A 12,237-nucleotide genomic window follows, 5' to 3' on the forward strand; every position below is an offset into this window, starting at 1 on the left:
GACGCCTCACCCCATTGGTCCGATTCGAAATTCGACCCGTCCTGATTGGCCCTGGGAGCGGGAGGCTATTTTTAGAAGGGTATATAAAGCTGGAAACCCGTTTTAGAGAAGCGACTCAGAGCGAGAGCGTTTTGCTTGTTGTTTGTCGTTGCTGGGGGTTTGGAGAAGAGGGGCGGGAGGGGGTAAAAGGAGTCGCTGTAATACCGAAAGTGAAATTGGGAGGCGCTGCTAAGCCGCGCAACGGAGGGTAGCTAAAAGATGTTAAGCAATTCATATAAGTTGCAATAAACAAGCGTGGGTAACGCATGATCTCTAAGTAGGCTATTTGGTCTGCAAAAATTCCGGACGGTTGCTTAGCCTTAGATCACAGCTGTAAGAACCAAGCGAGAAGATGCTGCCATCTAGTGGCGGTCCGGATTTTGGAAACGATTTAGAAAAGAAAAAAAAATATTCGCAGTTGATCTGACATTGAGTCCTGCAACCGCACCAAATTACATAGGAAATGATTTTTTTCTCCTGAGTGTGCGCGCCTTCTTTTTTTTTTTTTTTTGCAAAACGTCTCCCCTTCCCCGAATTTAATCGCTGCTTCGCTCGACCCTGTCTTCTTCATTCCTGCCTTATGCTACTCTTGCACTGCTCCGCTCGGATTGCAGCAAAAAAAAAATAAAAAATCCCATTCTTCCCCTCCCCCCGCAATGAACAGAAACAGAACTACCCCCCCCCCCTTCAAAAAAATCCCTTTCAACTTGTGTTTCACTCAGTAGCTTAAATGGAATCTAGGGATCTATTTCCCCCTTCTCGGTGGCTATGTACACTAAATGACTGAAAGCAGTTTCTACGGCTTCGCTTAAATGTGCCAAGTGCGTCTTTTAATCCTCGTTGTCAATAACCTTTTCGTGGAGGTGTGTTATTTATTTATTTGGAGTTTTCTCTTTCTGGAGCTCCGTGCAATATTACGGTACAATAACAGAAGAAGAAGAAAAAAATGCTTAGGAAATACTTCCTCTTTCCCACACACACACACCAAGCCCCATTATCTTAACCATCTACTGGCTGCTTCTGTTAAGAGAAACTTGCATGAGAGTTCGGCGGATGATCCGTATATAACATAATTAATCAGAACGCCTTTGTATTAAGAGTGCAATTTCAGTGCAAAGATCTTTTATGTACCAAGACAAATTCCTTGTGTGTCCAATCACACTTGGCCAATAAGGAATTCTATTCTATTCTAATTCTATTCTATTCTTATTCTATTCTAATTCTATTCTATTTTAAACAGTGTAGTCAGAAATGAGACAAACTCAAGCCCATTTTGACACTTCTGAACATGCTAATTGTTAACAAGGGTTTTTTTAAGGAAATAACAGAGTTACAAGGGACCTTGTAGGTCATCTAGTCCAGTGATTTTCAACCTTTTTTGAGCCGTGGCACTTTTTTACATTTACAAAACCATGGGGCACATTCGGGGGGGGGGAGGGCTAAAAAAAGTTTGGGCAAAAAAATTATCTCTTCCTCCCTTTCGCTCTATTTCTCTCTCCCTCTCTCTCCCTCTTTTATTCTCTCTCTCTCCATCCCTCTTTCTCTCTTCTTTCCTCTTCATTGCTCTCTTTCTCTCTCCCTCCCTCCTTCCCTCTGTCTTTCTCTCTCCCACCTTCCCTCCCTCTCTTTCTCTCTTTCTCTTTCTTTCTTTCTCTTGTTTCCTTCCTTCCTTTCTTTCTTTCTCTTGCTTGCTTTCTCTCTTGTTTTCTTTCTCTCTCTCTTGCTCTTTCTTTCTCTCTTTCTCTTTCTCGTTTTCTTTCTCTGAGCTTCGCGGCACACCTGACCATGTCTCGCGGCACACTAGTGTGCCACGGCACACTGGTTGAAAAACACTGATCTAGTCCAACCCCACCTACCCACCGCCTAAGCAAGAGACCATGCACCAGTGGTGGCAAACCTTTTTTTCTTTGTGTGCCCAAAAGGTGTTTGTTTGTGTGCTACAATGTGCACTTTGTGTTCACACCCATTCCCACCACCCTTGCATGCTCACCCCTGTGCTGCCCCAGCGCATGCTCACAATCCCCCCTCCCCCCGGTCCCTTTGTATGTGCAGACACAGTGTTCCTCACTGGAGCCTGAGATGGTGAAAAAAGCAGCCAAATGGGCAAAAGGGAAGTTTGGAAAAATATTTTCTCCTTTCCAAATTTCCACTGTTAGGTTGTTTTTCACACTCCGGGGCTTCAGGGGGCTTCCCTAAAGCCTCCAGAGTGTGAAATACAGCACAACAGAGAAACCAAAAGTCAATTTTCCAAAATTACAGTTTGCCTGTTGGGCTGTTTTTGACACCTCGGAGCTTCAGGAACCTTCTCTAAAGCCTCCAGAGTGCAAAAAACAGCACAATGGGCAAACCGGACGTCCATTTTTCTGAACTTCCAGTTTGCCCATTGGGTGTTTTTTTGTACTCCCGGGCTTCGGGGAATCTTCCCCGAAGCCTCTGGCGGGCAAAATGGCCTTCCCCAAGGCTGAAAATCAGCTGGCTAATTTTCGCATTTGAGCTGGATCTGACATACAGCAACACCTCTCATGCCCTCCAATATGGCTCCATGTTCCACTTGGGCATATGTGCCATAGGTTTGCCCTCACGATCCTTGACCATTTCTGACAGAAGGCAGTTCAGTCTCTTCTTGAAATATTTCAATGATGAAGTTCCCACAACTTCTGAAGGTAAGCTGTCCCATTGGTTGATTGTTCTCACTGTCAGAAAAGTTCCTAATTCTAGCCTGAATCTCCCCTTCATCAGTTTTCCATCCATTATTTCTTGTCTGGCCTTCAGATGCTTTGGAAAATAGTTTGACACACACACCCCGCCTGTGGCATCCCCATAAATATTGGAACACTGCTATCATATGCACCAAGACAAATTCCTTGTGTGTCCAATCATACTTGACCAATAAAACTCTATTCTATTCCATTCCATTCCATTCCATTCTATTCTATTCTATTCTATGTCTTCCCTGGTCCTTTGCTTGAGTGGACTAGCCCTGCCCTGTTCCTGCAACCGTTCATTGTATGTTTTAGCCTCCAGTCCCCTAATCATCTTGGTTGCTCTTCTCTGCACTCTTCCCAGATAGTGTGGGGACCAAAACTGGATGCAGTTTTCTAGGTCTTATTAAGGCTTTAACAACTGATGTTAGTACCTCGGGTGATCTTGATCACATCCCTCTGTTAATGCAATTTAGGATTGCATTGGCTTTTCTGGATGCCGCCACATACTGTTGGCTCATATTTAATTAATTGTCCACTAAGACTCCAATAATCGTCTCCTTTAAGCCAGTCCTGGCTCCTGCTGATCATATGGTTATGCCTGATTAAATTTCTTGGCAGCAAAAGTTGTTTGCCATTTTTTTTGTTGTCTTGGATATTTGTTAAAAGTTGGGATTTCCTAGTGGTTTGCCAACAGGGCCTCAAATAAGTCTGTTTAGCTTTGTCAAGATCTGCAAGGGACAAAGTTGTGTTACCAAAAGGTTGGCATTTCAGAAATAAAAGAACAACGATTAATACACCAAGAAGCGCTCCGTGTTTGAAGCACATGTTTTAAAAAAAACATGTTTCTGTCATGATAACAGATAAATACTGGACTTAATCACCCAATGGATCACCAAATCAGATGATTCATTAGCTTTTCAAGATCAGGCAAAGTTGGCTAGCTGCAGACATGTCAACATGAGCTTTGGTATAATCCTGCTTTTTATAAATTCTGGCCAGTAGCTTAAAAATAACTCTTAACCAACATGCCTCATATAATCAGTGATCTAAAAATTGTCAATTTGTATAACGGTAGTCCTTGACTTACAATCATTTGTTTAGTGACTGTTAAAAGTTGTAACGGCACTGAAAAAAATGACTTCAAACCATTGCAACATCCCACTGGTCACATGATCAAAATTTGGACGCTTGGCAAGAGGCACATACTTATGTATTGAATGTTGCAGTGCCTGGAGGTTATTTGACCGCTTTTCACAATCGTCTGACAAGCAAAGCCGATACGGAAGCCAGATTCATTTAATAGCTGTGTTACTTACTTAACAACTGTAGTGATTCATTTAACAAACTGTGGCAAGGAAGGTAATAAAATGAAACAAATCTCACTTAACTACTGTATTGCTTAGCAACAAAAAATTGGGGCTGTATTGTGATCATAAGTCAAGGATTACTTTTAAAGGAGTTGCAATTTCACATATAGGAATTGCTGGGGCACCACATTTTGCCAATTAAGCCATGGAGTAAAAACCACAGTGACTAAGTCCAGTTTAATTGGAAATTGTTAGATATAACTTCTAGAATTCCACCAGTAAAATGCCTCTATGGTTTAGCAGGACCAAAGAACTTAGCTAAATTCAGTTATAGGTAGATCTAGAGTTACTACTCATCGCTTAGTGATCTTTCAAAATTACAAAAGAGCCCCTTACAAACAAATCCTGGAGTTCCTACAGCCCCTCCTTATGGTGATGTGACCACATTTTAGGCATTCGATGAACAAGTCCGTTTGTAGCACCCTGCAGTCATGTGACCCCAATCGGCAATGTCTGTTGTCAATACCAGCACTTAACTTCCAGTTTTCAGCAAAAACATCTCCTAGCAAACAGAGGGTTTGCTTAACATCTACAGATTCACTTAATGTCTAGGGCAGTGTTTCCCAACCTTGGCAACTTGAAGATATTTGGACTTCAACTCCCAGAATTCCCCAGCCAGCATCTGCTGGCTGGGGAATTCTGGGAGTTGAAGTCCAAATATCTTCAAGTTACCAAGGTTGGGAAACACTGGTCTAGGGTGATTCACTTAATAACTGGTGCAAATGTGGGTTGGTCACATGACCTGCTTTATAATCATTTTGACTTAATGTCTAATGGGCAGGCTTCGTTACGGTTGTAAGTTGAGGACTTACCACTATAATGTATTATGCAGAATTTGATAGTCAAAGGGAAATGAAAATCTTGCAGTCAATTTTCTAAGGGTTTACCACATTTTGTAGGTCCATATCAGTAGTGGGTTCTAAATGCTTTTTCTATCAGTTTGTGTATGTGCACCATGCTTCTGTGCATGCACAGAAACCTCCCAAGTGAGTGGGCGGAGTTTCCTATGCAGGTGGGTGGAGTTTCCTGTGCAGGTGGGTGGAGCTTCCTATGCAGGTGGGTGAAGTTTCCTGTGCAGGTGGGCGGAGCCTCCTGCCACCACTACCAGTTCAGAGAACTGGGCTGAACCAGGAGCAGTAATGGGCTGCTGCCCCCATGGGGGTTGGGATGGGACGCAGTGGGCTTAATAGGTTTATGCACTATTTATTGAATACTTAATAGTTTTTTTTAATTGTCCTTCCTTCTCTAATACCTTAGTATGATCCGTAATTACTTTTAAAATAGGAAATAATTAAATAGTATGTTTTTACCCATAAACGGTTTAATCATTTTAATCATTATCTAGAACTGAACTTTTATAGCAATTAAAGAAAATTGAGCTGCTTGCCTAATCTATTATCATCCTGAACCTTGTGGGTTCAGTACAAAACCTTAAAATGTTACTGTGCTCCTCAACAAATAATGCTGTCTACCATTTCTCCTTTTTGTAGCTATTCAAATAATGTGACTTAATCTATTGAAAGAGTCCAAGCACCTATTTGAAAGCGTATCTTGGTTGGTAAGCCACTCCCACCCAGTCACATCACTTTTAATCCACCCACAGTCATGTGATTGTCAAGCCACTCCCACCTGGTCACATGGCTGGCAAGCCACTCCTACCCAGTCAAATTCCATCAAGCCACACCCACAAAATAAGCCACACCCACAGAATGGCAGCAAATTTTTTTGGCAGCCCATCACTGACCAGAAGCAACCCACAGCTGGTCCATATCCTTTGTTGCTAATGGCAACTGCATCTGGATAGGCGCTAATAAAAAGCAAAGGGTGGTTGTGACATAGGAAGAAACTTCAAATACCTTTCTCCCATTTGCAACAAGCACCATCTTGTGATGTATTTTGAGGGGGTTCACTTCTCTGTCCCACCATCTTTGTCGTTTGCCAGAGCAAACGGTTGGTATTCTCTGAACAGATTTGTTTATGGAGAAGTTTCTCTCCTTGTCACTGTTTGCTGCAAAGCAATTGGTATCATAGGGATTATTATTACTTTCATGTCCTGTGGAGCTTGATCATGTCAGGCCTTACAACAAAGAGTTATCACCAATGGTGTGACAGCATGGTTTATCACTAGTGTCCAAAAAGAACAGAGGCAGTGGAAGAAGGAGTGGTTGTACACACAAGAGTATACAGGTTGAATTGGAAAGGTGGAGATGAAAATTTGGAAAACAAAGCTGTATCAAAGTGGTTCTCAACCTTCCTAAATCCATGACTTTTGATACAGTTCTTCACGTTGTGGTGCCCCCCAAATTATTAGAAAACTCAGGGATGGGTTCTAACTTACTTCGCTGCTGGTTTACTTCCTCCCGCACCTATGCTTGCAATTTGCACAGGCATGTCCATCTATCTATCTATCTGTCTGTCTGTCTGTCTGTCTGTCTGTCTGTCTGTCTGTCTGTCTGTCTGTTTATCTATCTATCTATCTATCATCTATCTATCTATCTATCTATCTATCTATCTATCTATCTATCTACCTACCTACCTATCATCTATCTATCTATCTATCTATCTACCTACCTACCTACCTATCATCTATCTATCTATCTATTTATCATCTATCTATCTATCTATCTATCTATCTATCTATCTATCTACCTATCTACCTAGCTACCTAGCTACCTACCTACCCACCTATCTATCATCTATCTATCTATCTATCTACCTACCTACCTACCTATCATCTATCTATCTATCTATCTACCTACCTACCTACCTATCATCTATCTATCTATCTACCTACCTACCTACCTACCTACCTACCTATCATCTATCTATCTATCTATTTATCATCTATCTATCTATCTATCTATCTATCTATCTATCTATCTATCTATCTACCTATCTACCTATCTACCTAGCTACCTACCTACCCACCTATCTATCATCTATCTATCTATCTATCTATCTATCTATCTATCTATCTATCTATCTATCTATCTACCTATCTATCCTGCTCAAAAAAAATAAAGGGAACACTCAAATAACATATCCTAGATCTGAATGAATGAAATATTCTCATTGAATATTTGTTCTGTACAAAGTTAAACAGCATGGGAAATGTCAATCAGTGTTGCTTCCTAAGTGGACAGTCCGATTTCACAGAAGTTTGATTCACTTGGTATATTGTATTGTTTAATAAGTGTTTCCTTTATTTTTTTGAGCAATATATATATAGAGATCAGAATTGCCCCCACCCTCCTTGTTTTTCATAAATTGCTTAAAACCCACCTATATTGCAAGGCATGGGGGAATTGGGACATCTCCTCCAGGCTTATATAGCTTTATGTTTGTGATGTATGGTTTTTAAATGACAGGTTTTGAGATACAGTGATACCTTATCTTACAAACTTAATTGGTTCCGGGACGAGGTCCTTAAGGTGAAAAGTTTGTAAGACGAAACAATGTTTCCCATAGGAATCAATGGAAAAGCAATTAATGTGTGCAAGCCCAAAATTCACCTCCTTTGCCAGCTGAAGTGCCCGTTTTTGCACTGCTGGGATTCCCCTGAGGCTCCCCTCCATGGGAAACTCTACCTCCAGACTTCTGTGTTTTTGCGATGCTGCAGGGGAATCCCAGCATCGCAAAAATGAGCGCTTCGCTGGCAATGGACGTTCGGAGGCGGGGCATCCCAGCGGCAGCGGTGGGTTTGTAAGGTGAAAATAATTTGTAAGAAGAGGCAAAAGAATCTTAAACCCTGGGTTTGTATCTCGAAAAGTTTGTATGACGAGGCGTTTGTAAGATGAGGTATTACTGTACTTTCTTTTAAATATTAGATTTCTTACATTGCACGTTGCTATTATTATTATATATATTTGTTTTCGTAGATTTTCACGGGTATATGTATGTAGATTGTTCTGAGTTCGGGTTTTGCCCCGTGTAATATAGACACTCAAAATATTACACGGGGCAAAACCCGAACTCAGAACAATATCTATATACAGTGGAACCCCGACATAAGAGCTGCTCTACTTAAGAGCAACTCGAGATAAGAGCTGGGAGGGGAGAGATATTTTTGTTCTACTTACAAGCCCAAATTCGAGATACAAGCACCAAGGAGCTGTCTCCTGAAGCCAAACGCTAACTTCCGCGTTCGGCTTCAGGAGACAGCTGTGAAGCGGCGCGCATGTTTTAAAAGGTTGCAGCCGGCCTGGGGGGCTCGGGGGGAGTGCTTGCAGCTTTCTTTCTTGCTCTTTTTCTTTCTCTCTTTTACCTTCCCTTCCTCTATTTCTTCTTTTCTTTCTCCTTCCCACCTTCTTCCCTCCCTCCCTCCCTTCACTCATTCCTCTCTTACTCTCCCCTTTCATAAGTTTCCTTGCTTCCTTCCTCTGTTCCTGTCCCTTCCCCCTTTCTTTCTTTCTTTCTTTCTTTCTTTCTTTCTCTTTTTCTTTCTCTCTTTTACCTTCCCTTCCTCTATTTCTTCTTTTCTTTCTCCTTCCCACCTTCTTCCCTCCCTCCCTCCCTTCACTCATTCCTCTCTTACTCTCCCCTTTCATAAGTTTCCTTGCTTCCTTCCTTTGTTCCTGTCCCTTCCCTCTTTCCTTCCTTCCTTCCCACCCTCCGTCCATTCATTCACCCATTCCTCTCTTGATCGCTTAAAGCCGGTCCCTGGTGCAAAAAGGGTTGGGGACCTCTGTCCTACAGGATTGGGTGGCAGAGAAGTTGAACATATGTAAATTTAAAAGTTTAAGAAAGTTTACAAGTTAAGTGAAAGAAACTTCATTATTCATTTATATGTACATGTACATTTCTTCATTAAAAACATGTCTTTCTGCATAATTTAGACTAACTTTGTGAGTTTTTTGAGGGCTGGAACCAATTAAAATTATTTACATTAATTCCTATGGGGAAAAGTCGTTCGAGATAAGAGCTGCTCGACTTAAGAGCCCAGGTCCGGAATGAATTAAACTCGTATCTCGAGGTACCACTGTACGTATATCTATATCTATCTATATCTATCTATATCTGAAAAGTATTGAGACGCCAGACCAAGTGCTAAACAACGGTTCCCTTTATTCAGCTCTTTTCTGCAAGTGACAATCAGCTGGGAACTCGCCAGCCGGCAATGAGAAACTCGGCTCTATTTATACTCTTAAGGCTCGCGCCAAAAGAGCTGTCCTGCGTCTGAGCCAATCAGACGCCACCTAGTCTTTTCAATCTGCCTGGAGACAGCATTCTCCTCAGGCAACTATTTACATGGCATTTTTACATATTTAACACCCCTCCCTCCTTAGTCAATTGCATACTGTCCATCAGTTGAGCCATGTGATGAAATCCTCCAATCGAGTGGGTCTGCGCGAGGCTCGCTCAGACCTGCGCAGATCAGTTGAGTCTGGGACTTCGTTGGTGGAGGTTGGCTCTCTGTCGGATCCGGAACATGGCTGGGCCCGAGTGGGGGCTCCGGCCTGCTGCGCTGTCCGGATTGGAGCTGAATCGACGTCGGAGGAGGACGATGGTGGCTCGTCGGTGTCGTGGGAGCGTTCCAGCCTCGGTAAGCCCAAATCTACATCCAACAATTCTGGTTGTACATAAGAGTCTGCTTTGGGGGAAGATGTTACAATGGCGGTTTGCTTATTATCAGAGTTAATCCGCCCTCTTAAGTAATCAATGTGCCGTTTCCAAGTACGGCCATCCTCTGTTTGTATTAAATATGTTTTTGGTCCCTTTTGTTGAATAATTTTCCCTTTTACCCATTGAACTCCCCCATCAAAATTCCTGGCAAATACACATTGGCCTAGATACATGCTTCTTTCAGGTAATACAGACATTTCACCTTGACCCATGGTATTTGAATAGCGAGGGTGCAACCTGTCTAGAGGAGACCTTAGTTTTCGCCCCATTAAGACTTCTGCAGGGCTTTTATGGGAGGCAGCATTAGGAGTAATATGTTGCATTAATAGGAATTGGTCTAATTTATGTTGTATTTCCCCAGGGCCTGCTCTGCGCAGCGCCTCTTTCGCCACACGTACGTAACGTTCAGCCAACCCATTAGCCCATGGGGAGTAAGGGGAGATTAGCGCATGTCTGACCCCTAGATTACTCAAGAACACCTCAAACTGTCGGGCGGTCAGTTGTGGCCCATTATCTGAAACAAGTACATCAGGACACCCATGGGTTGCAAATAAATGATACAGAGCCTTAATAGTGGCACATGTGGTTATATTTTGCATTGCCACTATCTCTACCCACTTAGAAAAAGCATCTACGACAACCAGGAAATACTGGGACCCAATGGGGCCAGCAAAATCTATGTGTATTCTGGACCAAGGTCCAGTGGGCTCTTCCCATTCCACGGGGGCAGTTCGAGGGGGATTGGGCCGTGACTCCTGGCAGGGGTCACACCTGGCTACCCAATGCTCAATATCGAGATCTAGGCCCGGCCACCACAGGTATCCCCTAGCCAACCCTTTCATTCTGACAATGCCTGGGTGTCCCACATGTAACATAGTCAGTACCTTTTTCCTAAGTGTTGCTGGAATGACCACTCAATCCCCCCACAGTACACATCCTTTTAGGTAGGACAATTCTAGTCGTTTTGTCTTAAAATCTGCCAGTCCCCTCTCCTCTGGTCTCCCATGCCAACCCCTGTGTATACAATTTATGACTGTTTGAAGAATTGGATCTGATTTAGTATGCTCAGCCACTTCCCTGGCTGAAGTTAGAGGGGTTTCTTCTATTTCTAATAGTAGTACATCTTCAGAAGGAACTGGGTCTTCCCCTCTTTGTGCCAAAGGGCACCTACTTAGTCCATCAGCGTGGCTTATGGATTTTCCCCCCTTATGGATTAAGGTATACTGATAACTGGAGAGGAATAGAGCCCATCTAATTAGTCTAGGGGACATGAACGGAGGGGTAGGTTTATCTGAAGGCAACAGTCCCAAAAGGGGTTTGTGGTCAGTTATTAATTCAAACCTCCTTCCGAATAAGTAATTATGAAATTTCTTAATGCAAGCTATTAAAGCCAGGGCCTCCTTATCCAACTGGCTATAGTTCCGTTCAGCAGAGGTCAGCGTTCTAGAGAAAAAAGCTATAGGTGCCTCAGTATTGTCTGGCATTACGTGGGCCAATACTCCGCCCACCCCATAAGCCGAAGCATCGCAAGTAAGCCTTATGGGCAAGACCGAACTGTACTGCACCACCACGCTATTAGAAGTCAATAAGTTTTTTATTAGAGAAAATGCTTCGCGTTCAGGTCTGCCCCAGGTCCAGGGAATTCCCTTCTGAAGGAGTCGGTGGAGGGGTTCTGCGACCGTTGCCTTCTGTCTCAAAAAAATAGAATAAAAATTCAGAAGACCTAAGAAAGCTTGTAGTTCAGTCTTATTGGTTGGTTCAGGTGCTTCGGTAATTGCTTTTAATTTTTCAGTTGTGGGGTGGATACCCTGACAGTCTATTCTATACCCTAGAAATTCAATGCTTGTGGTGCCCCACACACACTTGTCTGCTTTTACTCTGAGCCCTTTAGATTGGAGGCGTTGTAGCACAGCCCTGATTCTATGGTTCAATTGGGGAATGGATTTAGCCGAAATTAGAATATCATCGAAGTAGGGTATGGTTCCTTCAAGACCCGTTAATACACGCTCCATTAGACTCTGAAATATACCGGGGGCTATGCTTACCCCGAATTGCAATCTGGTGCATCTGAAAGCACCTCTGTGTGTGACAATTGTCTGAGCCAAAGAGGTAGGCTCATCGACCGGAAGCTGCAGGTATGCCTGAGCAAGGTCGATCTTTGCAAAAAACCTTTCCTTCTCCTAGGGAGTGCAGGAGGTGCTGAACCACTGGTATGGGATAAGGGTGATGCTGAAGGGCCTTATTAATAGTTGATTTATAGTCCGCACAGACTCTTAACGAACCGTCCGGTTTTAATGGTGTGACAATTGGAGTCTCCCATGGCCCTTGCTCTACAGGGACTAGAATTCCCTGAGCGATAAGTTGGTCTAGCTGGTGGTCTAGTTTGGGCAGCAGAGGTAAAGGAACCCTTCTTGACTTCAGGCGGATGGGTGGGACCTTTGGGTCTATGGAGAAAGAAATAGGGTCCCCTTTATAAGTTCCCAAAGTGGGGCTGAATACTTCAG

Source organism: Erythrolamprus reginae, chromosome Z (assembly GCF_031021105.1).
Source record: "Erythrolamprus reginae isolate rEryReg1 chromosome Z, rEryReg1.hap1, whole genome shotgun sequence".
NCBI classification, from domain to species: domain Eukaryota; kingdom Metazoa; phylum Chordata; class Lepidosauria; order Squamata; family Dipsadidae; genus Erythrolamprus; species Erythrolamprus reginae.